This window comes from Lissotriton vulgaris, chromosome 1_1, assembly GCF_964263255.1.
Source record: "Lissotriton vulgaris chromosome 1_1, aLisVul1.2, whole genome shotgun sequence".
Taxonomy (NCBI): Eukaryota; Metazoa; Chordata; class Amphibia; order Caudata; family Salamandridae; genus Lissotriton; species Lissotriton vulgaris.
Genome location: NC_141685.1, coordinates 630240827 through 630254621, shown reverse-complemented (window position 1 = coordinate 630254621; position 13795 = coordinate 630240827).

Sequence of the window (13795 nt, the reverse complement as noted above, 5' to 3'; positions counted from 1 at the left end):
AAAGGGGGAATTGACCATAAGGGGGCAGAGTAGACCCCGCCTGACCCCATAGGTTTGATGTGGGGGCTATAAAAGGGCCCAGCGGGGCAAAAAAAAAAGTAATTTTTTTTTAAAGTTTTTGCAGGGGCAGCGCCCGGTACGCGCACCGGGGAGCGGACCGGGGAGCGTACCATGAGGAAAAAAGAATGACAGAGTTTTTTAAAAATGAAGCCTTTTTTTTACAAATTGGAGGTAGTTCTAAAAAGAACTGTTTTTTTAATTCTTTTTGTTGTTTTATATTTTTTATTGTTTTTTAAACATTTTTTTCTTTTTTTGGCTTTTCTGAACAGTTTTATATTTTTTTTGTATTTTTTATGGGGAGAAATAAAAAAAAGGGAATTGAAAATGGCTCAACTGGAGCACAAAAAAAACAGGAAAAATAATGGTTTCCTTGGGCATTTGTGGTGATCTATAGCAACGGTGATTAGTGTAATGCTTTTTTCACCATAACTAATGGTTTTGTTACAATAAATACAAACAATTTTGTATCCCCCAAACTTTGTTTGTATATTTGGAATCACTTCAGTTGCTTCTGGACCCGATGGAGTGGGTTCTTGAGTTGTAGAGGTTCTGGATGATGATTGGGGTAGGTTACTGCAGATTTCCCTCACCTCTGCTGCAGAATAGTTATTAGGGTGTAAACGCTGCATGTGTCGTATCATAGTATGATTCCCAAAGGAATTTGTTTTAGCAGGGTTCCCCCTGGATAGCACAGCTTTACAGATGAGACAAGTCACCTTCGCAGCGTTTACTTTTTTAAAACCCCTTGGGATTTTGAAAAACTCCCATATGAAGTGCTCTCTTGGTTTGTATGGGAGATTGTCTTCATGGAGAAACTGCCTTGTCCCTTCCTCCTCTTCCTCCTCTTCTTCTTGATCACCAATTTGATCTTCTGGTGGTCCTTGTGGTGGTGGTGGTGGTGGTAGTGGGGCAGATGCTCCAGCTGCAGATAGTACAGTCGCCATATCTGTAAGAAAAAAGAAGGAATGAGGAAAAAAGGTGGGGGCTTTCATCATTTGGAAAACAAAACTGTTCTGAACCAATGAAAAGTGTTTTTTTCAGGTCACATGAGCCGGGCTTTCATCATTTGGAAACCAAAACTGTTTTGAACCAATGAAAAGTGTTATTTTCAGGTCACATGACCCGACGCGCTTACGCTACGCGCCCGGTGGCGCTTACGTAGCGCGTTCGTATGCGCGTGGGTGCTTCCGGGAGCGCTTACGCCGTGTGTATCACGCGGACGCGGCTACGCGAAACATCACAATGATGTTTTAATTCGCGGCATTAGCGCTAACGGGACGCTCCCTGGTACGCGCCCGGGGCGCGCCGTAGCACTACGCTCACCGGTGAGCGCATCGGTATGCGCCCCGGGAGCGCTCCGGGGCAAACAAATAAAAAAAAATAAACATAAAAAAATAAACATAAAAAAATAGTATTACATAATTATAAAATATAAAATTCATCATAAAAAATATTACATTTCATACCTATAGAGATTGGCTATTAAAAAACCTATGACATTCACTGAAAAAAAACATAGGTTTTACACCAGTTATAGTTAGGAATTAGCAATTAAAAAACCTATGAAATTCACTGAAAAAACCATAGGTTTCACACCAGTTATAGTTAGGAATAAGCATTTTGAAAACCTATTAAATTCACTGAAAAAACCATAGGTTTCACGCCAGTTATAGTTAGCTGGAAATTTTACTCGCATAAAACCATTGAAATTCCAACGTTATAGTTAGTTGGACTCACTATAACTTGCGCGCCTGCAATGCACTGCTGATGACATCACATATTACATCACTCATGACATGGTCAGTGACATATAGGATAGTCTTACACAATGGTTACCTTACCGTGAACAAGCAACTGTGTGTTGTGAAACGCGTTGGTTGTAGCTATATATATGCTTATACCCTTTGAAAAATAAATCGGAAAAGATTGGGAAAAATCCCCTTTGTGAGTGCGAACTTTTTCTCCTCTTTGAGGAGATCTGTGCGAAATATAAACAAAGCAGGGCTCTGCTGAGTAGTTCGACACCGGTGGGGAGAGCGCCATTGGACCGCGAAATCTGTGAGCCAAGCTGTGGGATATATATATGTGACCAAGGCCTCTGGGAGGCCGAAACGTTATGCTGTCCGTGTGTTGCAGAATAAACTAATTTACTCACGGAAACCTCTGGGTCTGCTGTTTTCTGATGGCGTTGCTGTGATACTGATACTTCTGGATAAGAGCCAGTGAATGTGTGAGTGGCTGTATGGATCACTGTGAGCTTGTATCAGGGATTGTATAAGAGAGTAAATATGTCTAAGAATATGTTTGAATAAGTAAGGTGTGTATAACTGTATAGTTGAGCAAATGGAGTGTGATTGATTCTTTCCATCACTGACTAGGTGTGTGAGTAACTCCATGGATGAGTGACAGTCTGTGAGTGTCTGTTTATACTGAGTGTATGTAAGGTTATATTAGAGTCTGAAGAGGTTCATTGTATTATCACATGAGTGATGTCATCAGTGATGTGATCAGTGATGTCAAATGAGATGTCATCAGTGATGTCAAATGAGATGTCATCAGTGATGTCATTTGAGATGTCATCAGTGATGTCATCAGTGATGTCACTGACCATGTCATGAATGATGTAATATGTGACATCATCAGCAGTGGATTGCGGGTGCGCGATATATAGTTAGCGCAACTAACTATATATGGAATTTCAATGGTTTTGTGCGAGTAAAATAAGGTTTTGTAAATGCAAATCCCTAACTATATATGGTCTATAACCTATGGTTTTTTCATTGAATTTCAATGGTTTTTTAAATGCAAATTTCTAACTATATATAGTCTATAACCTATGGTTTTTTCTGTGAATTTCATTGGTTTTTTAAAAGCTAACATCTGTAGCTATAAAATGTATTCTTTTTTAAATCCCAAAATATTTTTAGATGTTTATTGATAATTTTTTTTTTTAATATTTTTTTTTTCTTCGCTTCTAGTTCGCGAACCGGGAAGCTTTCCGTTAGCTCATCTTGATGCCGCGATCTAGTCGGCGAACCGGTCAACGTTACGTTAGCGGAACTGTGACGCGTCGCGGAAGCGCGACGTATCACGTTATCGCGTAATGCGTCTAATGACGCGCCGCGTTAGCGCTCCCAGAAGTGCTCCGGACCGCGAACCAGAAGCGATCTGGGACGCGGCGCGCGCCGCGTAACGTAAGCGGAACAGGTCATGTGACTTGTTTATCAAACTTTTCATTGGTTCATTTCACTTTTGGTTTCCAAATGATGTATGACTAGGTCATGTGACCTAAAAATAACACTTTTCATTGGTTCAGAACTTTTGCTTTCCCCAAATCATGTAAACCCCTCCTTATTTCCTCACTCTGACTTTCATCTTGGTGAGAGAAAGACCATTTAGCTAGAATTGAACAATGGCTTCTGTACTTGCTGCAGCTGGTGGACCCCCACCACCACCTCCACCTCCTCATAAGAAGAGAGGACCACCTAGTCAATTTATCACTACCAGAGAGGAGGAAGAGGAGGAAGAAGAAGAAGAGGACAGAGAGGAACCACAATTTGTCCAAGAGTTGCCCCGGTTTTCAAAACGAAAAACAAGTTTCATCTGGCAGTTTTTCTCCATCCCTCCTGGATCAAAGAAGGTGAATGCTAAATATGCCACCTGCCTCATCTGTGATTACAGATTGTCGAGAGGCACAGAGAAGAAATACAGTATGGGCAACTATACGATGCATCGACACATGAGCAGGTGGCATCCCTTAAACTACAGCCGGGCTGAGTTAAGGGATCTACAAGACAATCCCACGACAACTCCTGTGGCCAGATCTACATCCACAATGTCTTTGACGGGAAGAGAGGCACATGAAACTGTGCCAAACATTCAACCCAACTTCCAACATATGAAGTTAACTTGTATACACTGTGGTGCTATGCTGTCCTATGGCAACATGAGCATCAACCTGATGAATACGGCATTCGAAAATCATAAATGCCCTAATGCACCCAAGAAGTAATTTTTTTTTTGCTCCAGTTGAGCCGTTTTCAATGCCTGTTTTTTGTTGTTTCCCCTCCATAAAAAACACAAAAAAAACATAAAACTGTTCTAAAAATACAAAAAAATCAAAAAAATTTCAAAAACAAAAAAAAAAAAAAAAAACAACAAAAACAAAAAAAAACAGTTCTTTTCAGAACTACCTCCCCTTTCAAACAAAATTGCTAGAATGTTTATCACTCTGGCAAGCACTATTTCTTTTGGTTCGCTTCAAGTTCGCTGACCGGTTCGCGAACTGGAAGCGAACCAAAAAAAATATTTTTTTAAAAAAAAGAAGAGTTAGTATAAGGGAAGTAAACAGAGAATAATGTAAAAAGAAACACAGCTATAGAGAGTAAATGAGAGATACTGTCAGTGACATCATCAGCAGTGCATTGCGGGTAAAAAGAGTAGAAAACATTTACCTTATAATTCTTGTTACCTTTTTTAAATATGTTTTTATACTTTCAATCTGTAAAACAAAGAACAAACATTTTCAAAAATATTAAAACATGTATTTAAAAATTAGAAAAGACAAGGGAAAAGGTTCAAAAACAAACAGTTTTTCAACAACTTTGACATTTACAGAAGTCTCTGCTTCTCTACGTCCCCTACACAATCCTAAAGATATATATTTTAAAGAAACTGTATCTTGATGTTGATGAACTGAGGCCTATTTTGGAACATGGTGCTTTTTTTGCACTGCTAATGTCTCACAATAGTGATGCAATAGCAGCGCAAAAAAGATGTAAAGACATCATAAAATTGTGTCTAACATTTTAAATGCTTGATTTAGGATGCAAATAAGATGTGTGCTTTCAAGAGCTTTCTTTGAGGTGAGCCCTCTTTTCTTTTTTTAAAAAAAACACTACCCAGAAGTACAGCACTGAAAGCATTAAAATTGATATTTAAAAAACTCAGCTTACCCATATGTACCTCACATTTCTAAATGTATATCATAAGGACAAAAAGCATAACATTAATTATACATGTTAAATGGTTTCTTTTTGCTGTTCTCAGAATGTATCAAATTTCACTTAAATCAGTGACTTGAAGGTATTCATCATGTAACAGCGGGGAAAAAAAAACACAATCAAAATGACTGTGTTTAAAAAACCCATACAACCTAAGAAATCTGATTTCAAAACTCCTTAAAATTAACTTACTTTCAATGACGTCGAACGATCTCCTATAAACAGCATCCACTCTGTTGTGCTACACATATTTTCAGCCCGCCACTTTCTGAAAGGAAACCTTCATCGATACGTAAAATATGTTACATAGAAAAAAAACTTCTCTCATTATATCACATGTTTCCACTAGGCCAAATCATGTTGCCGCGATTCGCAAGTCTTGTAATTCTTCCAATCAAATCCCGACATTTTCTATTTTCGCAACTTTCAAAAATAAAATATTTGAGATTATTTTCACAATCCTGGACTACTAATATCTTACTCTTCTTTGTCACTCATGTTCTCCTTTTCCTATGACACTGATACTGCTTACTATGAAGCAGACTTACTTGCATCAGATTTATATAGTTGGATTTTTAATCTAGACAGCATTGCAGACTTACATTCCCTCTACTTAAAATTTTGGTTTTAAAAACACCAGGTAAGAATTTTTAAGGTCAAACGGCAATTTTTTTTTGAAAGTTACAACGGAATCATTACAGAATGACCAGCCGTTTCCAGACTTTAAGTAAGCTGTATAATGTCCTGATGTTGTTGATGGACCATCGTGATAGATAATTGCTACAGTAACAAAAGTCCTCCCTGATATTGACAGCTGAGAAGCCACAACATTTTTTATTAAAGTTGACAATTTTGATCCATCAGGCCTACAACGTTGAATCATTAAAATGACATACTGGCCATATCTACGTATAAATAATGTTGACATCATATGACATTTACATTGGCTACACTCCATGTTGTGATCCGCTGCTTTTACTAGCTTATTAAAGGACACTGATTTACTGTCTGGCAAAGTTAAATATATAAATCTTTCTGAGTCTACACTAGTAGTACTTGATACCATACAGTTCTCGCAGTCATGCTGCCATTGATAAGAAAGCCCAAACAGGTGATCTACATCTACACCCTCATCTTGCAATACATCAAGCATATACATTAAAAACTCCTGACAATCTTGCTGATTATTTTCAGAGAAGTCTGTTTGACCTGAACATTCATCTAACAGATAACGAACTTCAGACACACTTTCTACTTTTGTTCCATCAGTGCTACATTTCTCTAACACAGAATTCAACAAGCAGCATAAACTTTGTTCTGAATTGAACACAATCTGTTCTTTTAAACTCTCTAGTGAAAAGAGAACATTAACAACTACATTTGCATAGCAGTTGACACCAGAACTGTTTTCAAATTGAAAACCAACAATCTCTTCAACAGTATCCACTTTCTTTCTGCTAACAACTTTCGGTTCATTGACTTTTAGTCTTTTTGCAACAACCTCCCTACTGTTACTGATATTTCTACGTTTCCGGCCTACCACACGTTTCTCAAACAAAGGATATTGAGGCAAATGTGGCGCATACTCTCTTCTTAACCTATTGTATTCCTTAACACAATCTAGATCCGCACAAATGTTTGTGACATCACAGTCAATCAAGTACAATCCCGATAAAGTTCTAACTCGTGACAATGCCACATATGCCATACCCTCCTTGAACACAGAACTGCCAATATTCACCAATGCACAGTCTACACTTAAACCTTGCGATTTATGGATTGTCACCGCATATGCCAAGCAAACAGGAAACTGTTTACGGCGAACATATAAGTCTTTAACAAGCAAAAACCTAGCAGAACAACGACCAATTTGCTGTACTTCCTCAATGCCATCAAATTTAATTCTTAAAAATTCTATTTCATCTCTATTTTTGTATTTCTCAAAATCAACAACATTACCCATTGATCCATTTACCAGACCTCTTTCTACATGTAAATTCCTTCTCAAAATAATTCGGCAATTTAAACACACATTCAAAGTCTTTTCAAAACCCGCTGTCTTAGATATAGTCTTCTCTAATGAATCCAATTTTGATTTCAAATTGTCTGACAAAATAATTGTTGATCCCATATGCTCTAATTTGTCGATAGCTTCAAGTTTCACAATCTCTTGCTTTTCTAAATTCAACATTTTGTTGTTGAAGATGGCACATTCTGCAAGAGTTGGCATGAGACATATCCCAGATTTCTTCTCAGTAATTTTCTGAAAAATATTCTCAGGCTCAATCTCTTGTTTGGGATATAAATTTGACAGTAAACGTGCATTTAAAGCTTCTTTTCCATGCTCGGTCACTTTTCCAATTCTAATATCTTGTAGAATATTCTTGTAATCTTCATCCTTTGCCTGACGCATATTTTGATGCAGTTCAGCATAATTGAAGTTTAACCATATATTGACGTTGCCAATGCTCCCTAGGCACTTCCTGGTATCTTCATGCGTGAGTATTTTGAACACAGGTTGACCTTTTACTGGTGTCAGCTGCAGAAGATCTCCGAAAACAATGATGTGTTTCCCACCAAATAACACATCATATTCAGTTTTAAGTACTTCTTGCATTCTCAAATGCACAAAGGCAAGCATGACATTGGAAACCATGCTTACTTCGTCAATGATAAGTAGTTTCATTTTCCTCAAGACTCTTGAAACTTCACAGCATGCATCTCCAGATAACTTGTTGTATTGTAATTTGTTGTCATGCTCCACCGGCAGCATCGGTAGACGATGCAAAGTAATACCTTTAATGTTATGTGCTGCCAGTCCAGTAGGAGCGGTGACAACACAAGACAGCGATGACTCAGTCCTTTCCTGCAAATAACAAGAGATTGCTTTAATGAGGAAACTTTTTCCAGTTCCCGCTTCTCCACTCACGTACAGTCGGACAGGCTTCAACGATGTACATGAGCACTTGTTCTTCTCATGACTTAATCCGTGCTCAATTTCCTTGGTAACTTCATCATATATTTTCCTCTGCTCAACGTTGAGTTGTTTTTCCAAGTCTTCTAAGTTAACTGAATCCTCCTGAGCATGTGCCATGGCTCTTTCTACTTCATTCATAGCAGTGGCAGCTTCATTTTCGATAATAGGTCCTCCAAGTGGATCTTGACTCAATGAAACAGAACTCTGACTGTCCTGAGAACTCTCTCTGGCAATCTCGGCTGCAATCGTTGCTTCCTGCTCAATTTCCAAAGTTAGCATTTCTTGATATTTAGAAAAAGCAGGACATTCTATGGACTCCTTGGCTGCATTGAAGGAGTCTTCGTAACAGAGGAAATCTCCAAGCAGTTCCTCTTCTGCACGCCAAGGCTTAAAAAGTTGCAAAAGTGCTAAATAGAAAAACTCCTTTTTTCCTGGAGATTCACCACTCAATTTTCGATGGTTTACTAATTGGCATTTTCTTTGCTTGACCAGGCATCCCTCACTTCCAATTACAGCATACACTCCTTTCTCAATATCTTCTTTGATGTTCCTCTTGAATATATAATTTTGGAGAACCTCATATAAACAAACATTCTCAAGGTGACTGCTTCGATTTGGATAATATGTATCCAACATGTTGGTCTTCAAAATGTCGGTACTGTTTGGTTCCTTTTCTGCCAAATACTCAATTTCCCGAACAGGTTTTAGAACTCGATTTCGCGTTGCAGCAAGACCAAGACTCGCCCAAACGAGACTCCTGGATTTGGCATAGAGACTTGCTGAAGACAATCGATCAGAACATTCGTAAGCTCCGATTTCTCGATGCGACAACATCTTCAGACTGAAACTGTACAACTTCTTGCTGAGGCTCTTTTCATGGGAAATGTCCTCCCACATATCCTTCAGTTCGGTCTTTTCTTTTTTGGTGATGTAAGATGTCACATACCGAGCCACAGCCATACAGTTGTCAGCCACAAACTGTATATCCATGTTGGCATTCCACATGGACAAAATCACTGGGTTGTAGTCATTGATGTACTTGGACTCTTCATTCCTTTTCAAATTGTATGTATTCTTGGGTGATTTCCTCGTCACATTATGTCGCAGAGAAGACATCAAACTGTTCACTCTTCCTTTAGAAATCACCGGTCGTGGAAAGTTGAAACGACATTTGGTGTAGAACTTGTCGTTGTTTCTGAATTTACGACGACAGTACTTTCCACAACGATGGCTTTGGAAACGTAGAACTTGTTCTCTTAGACTTTTCTTCTCCGTTGCGTTTGGAACAGCACACGTAGAATACTGTTCTATGAAATTCATCACTAAGTCATCCGGATCTGTTCCAAATTTAGGTGCATCCTTGATCCACAACAACATATGTATATGAGGGGCACCTCTTGCTTGGTACTCCTTTCTCCAGAAGAAATCCAACACCTCTCCAAGAGGTGGATTCTTTTTATTTGTGATGAAAGACATCATAGCTTCAAATCTATGATTGAAGTACCTGCATACATTCACTGGATCCAAAGAACACAGTTCTCCAGGTGTCTTGAATTCAATGTTTTCAATATTTCCATTTGCCTCTCGTAGAAATTCAAGTAAGTCTTCCCAGCCATACTCGGCACAGCTCAGAGTGAGGAACCATGTTGGAGTTCCTAAGTTCCTCAGCATACATTTTAAATCACCATGACGACGGTACCAGTACTCATTAGTACCACGCTGACACGCCATGAGATTAATTAAGTGAGAATCCAAAATACTGTCTTGGACATTGACTTTATGCATAAAGTCACTTGCCGAGATGTTTTGCATCTGTATACCACTTTTTAAGATGTGGTTCACTGCATATGACAGTCCAGACAGATCGCTTTCAAACAGGAGATGAAACAAATAGGGAATGCATTGCCGAAACCTAGCATCTTCTGCATACAATCGTAAAGTCCGGTATTCAGACGCAGGGATTTGATGAGGTCGCTCATCATATCTTCCTCCTTGACCTGTGGGAAATAGCTGTGGGAAACACCGAGCTTCCAAACTTTCCTCCCAAACACTAATGGGACTCCCTTTGGCTTGTTTCATTTGAAACAACTCAATAGCATTCCCCATGACTTCCTTGGAATGCAAAGGATGAACACTATAATGTTCATATATTTCTTCACTTTTAGAGGCCTCTACTTTCTCAATTTGGCCAGCACACAAATCGCTATCCTCTTCATCACTTACTTCCTCTTCTGCAACATATACATTCTTATAGTACTTATTATTTTTCTTCAAATACACTGTTGCCTTTTTGACTTTCCTAACATCCACTAAATCTTGCCATATTTTCTTATTCTTTGTCGGAACCCCGTTAACCAAGATAACTAGAGGTTCCTCTTCCACTTTTTCTATTCCAATTGTGTTAATGTTTTTCTTCAAATCTAGAGGCAAATAAACAACTCTTCCCTTTAATCCTCTCTGTAAATCTGCTGGAGGCAACTTCCCTGTCTTAGGCTCCATTCTTACAATAGCCTGAAAGGGATGGATACTTTGAATCAAAATAGATTCATAAGTATTTAAATCCTTCAATTCAGAAGGAATCTCAACCAATTCCAGATTATTATGAACTGCCCTAGCAGGCATCTGGTTTTGGTTTAATTTGTTACAACAATAAGTACACACACGTTGGTCCACTCCCAAATCAAAACAATTTTCTACCATCAAGTATGTGGCAAAATCCTTCCATTCACTATTATTTTCCCTTTCACTTTTTGCATATAAATCCACTACCTTAGTCTGATTCTTATAATAAGTGCGTCGACAACATACACAAGTGAAATTAGGCCTCTCACTTGATTTCATCTGAAACGTGGCAATTTCCTTCTGAAAATTATCTGTACTGGAAACCTGTACATTATCTTCAACATTACCTTCTACTTCTGGGTCAATTTGAACATTCTCATCTTTACTACCAAAGTAACAAAACTCAATTTCTTCACAAATATTCTTGACATCTATTTCAGAACCATGCAAAAGAGCAGCACATAATTGTTTAAGCATAATTGCTGGACTCTTAGCATAATACAACATTCTCACTAATTTTCTCACTTTATTATGATGCACTGCTAGCATCCTGAAATGATGAAAAACACTCTGGCATACTCTCCTGGAAAGACAAGCCAGTGAATGACCACGCAAACCTGTCATTTGTCTCACTCTGCAAGGATCTAAATCTTGCAACAACTTCATTTTCTGCTTCAAACTTTTCTTATTAAATGTCCGTATAAAATCACAAAGCAAATTGATGGAAACCTGTCGCACACTGCAAATAGAACTACACTTCCAAATGTACACAGGACCCTTAGGACGTCTTCCTAAAACCTCATCACTTAGCGCCTCTTCTGTCTCTGTTGTCACAAGTTGTTCTTTTTCAACTGGACAACCATCCTTCACTTCATAAGCTCGACCACTGATGTCAACTGCATGCACCAAATCATTATCCTGAAAATAAGTCTCCTCATTAAAAAATGCCTCAGAACTTGAACTATGCATCCATTCTCCGGAAAAAACTTCACAAAAGTTAGTACGATTTACTACTCTCTTCCATCTACTTTTTGTTTTGAAATCAGAAATTACCTTGCTTAGTTTCCTAATTCTATTGATTACCAAAATAAACAACTTTCGCTTAATTTCAAAAGCATGATCAATAATTTTCTCTACATTTTTCTTCTTCTTATAAAATGCCGCTTTCTGTTGGCCTTTCTTTTTAATACTTTTCAATAAATTAACTAATATCCTATTACGGAACATTCGACTTCGAATGTCCCTAAACTGTTGTTTCCTTCTACTATTATGCACAGAGTTATCTCTTCCTCTACCAGTAACATTTGTGATGGGTCTCTCCTTTCCATTTAAATTACTTTTCTTTTTGTGAACTGAAACATTTTTTTGAGCAAAACTTTTTTTACTACAAATATTTCTTAAGAATGATTTCGTGCTCTTACCCGGACCTTTCTTGGTGTTTTGAGAAGTATTTGGGGAAGAGGACTGCTGCAATAAAACATCATCCTGCTGTCTTTGACGTTTTCTAGCCTTTCGTATTCGACATTTGGAAGGCATTTTCCAAACTATGAAAGAATCTGCAGTTGAATCTGTGGAAAAATATAATATAAAATGTTATTAACCACTATTAGCAAACAGTAAATAAATAACAGTCATCTAAAACTTAATGCCGTACTAATTATTTAACATAGCAAATGTTTTCCACCAGCACTGCATCACAAAAATGACACTCAATGGTACAAAAAAGGCATACAACACTCATAAATCACTCCCTAATATTTTAAATCATTAAGTATGGATGACGATAAGATGTAGCCTATCTAAAGATTTGTTTAGGCCCTGATCTTTAGACTGGGGTAAATGTTTGTCATTCATCCACATTCAGTCCATCACCTGTTTTGTTTATTTGAGGTGAGGCCAACACATGGTTGCAGATAAGATTTTCACTGAAAAATACCAAAATAAAAAAACATGTGAAGGCCTACCAATGAAGTAAATCATTAAATGAAAACCAATACATTTCTGGAAATATGCACTACTAGTGCTTCATAAGATGTTTTGGGTCATATTTATAAGGCATTTGAGTATCTAGTATGCTATTTTACGTTCTTCCTGGTGCAAATTTATTGTAAATATGCTCCCACCTGCGGTTGGCAAATTTAGATTTTGATTATGGGAGTTAGATAGGCATGTTAATAATTTCCCAAAAATGGTGTATAACCCCAAACAACCTTTGAAGCAAATGCTCTTAGCCATGTTATCCACCTCCCATTGGATAACATGTCTAAGAAGTGCTTGCAAATGTGAAAAAAAACGGCCGCAATGCATGAATATATCAGAAAAGTCAGCGATATTCATGCATTTTCCAGCACATGCTCTTAGCCATGTTATCCACTTCCTATTAAATAACATGGCTAAGAACTGCTCAGGGCCCCATGAGGAACGCTTTCCATTTAAAAAGGGAAAAATAACATCAAAGACACTAAAATGCCTTCTAAATATGACCCCAAACAACCTATGAAGCTCTAACAGTACATATCCTGAAATGTAATTGATTTCAAAATTCGTTTTTAAACACAGCATATAAATCAATTGTATACCTGCATTCATGGAGAAATGACTGAAAATGTCCTTGAGACACATGAAAGTGTTTTCTGGAATGCCCTAGCACCATTTTTGGGACACTATTAACATGGCTACGTAACTCCCATAATCAAAATCTTAATTTGCCAAGCGCAAGTGGGAGCGTATTTACAAGACACTTGCCCCAAGAGGAACACTTTCCATTTAAAAAGGGAAAAATAACATCGCAGAAAAGTCAGCAATATTCATGCACTTTCCAGCAAATGCTCTTAGCCATGTTATCCACTTCCTATTAAATAACATGGCTAAGAACTGCTAAGGGCCCCATGAGGAACGCTTTCCATTTAAAAAGGGAAAAATAACATCAAACACACTAAAATGCCTTCTAAATATGACCCTAAACAACCTATGAAGCTCTAACACTACATATCCTGAAATGTAATTGATTTCAAAATTCGTTTTTAAACACAGCATATAAACCAATTGTATACCTGCATTCATGAAGAAATGACTAAAAATGTCCTCGAGACACATGAAAGTGTTTTCTGCAATTCCCTAGCACCATTTTTGGGACACTATTAACATGGCTAGGTAACTCCCATAATCAAAATCTAAATTTGCCAAGCACAAG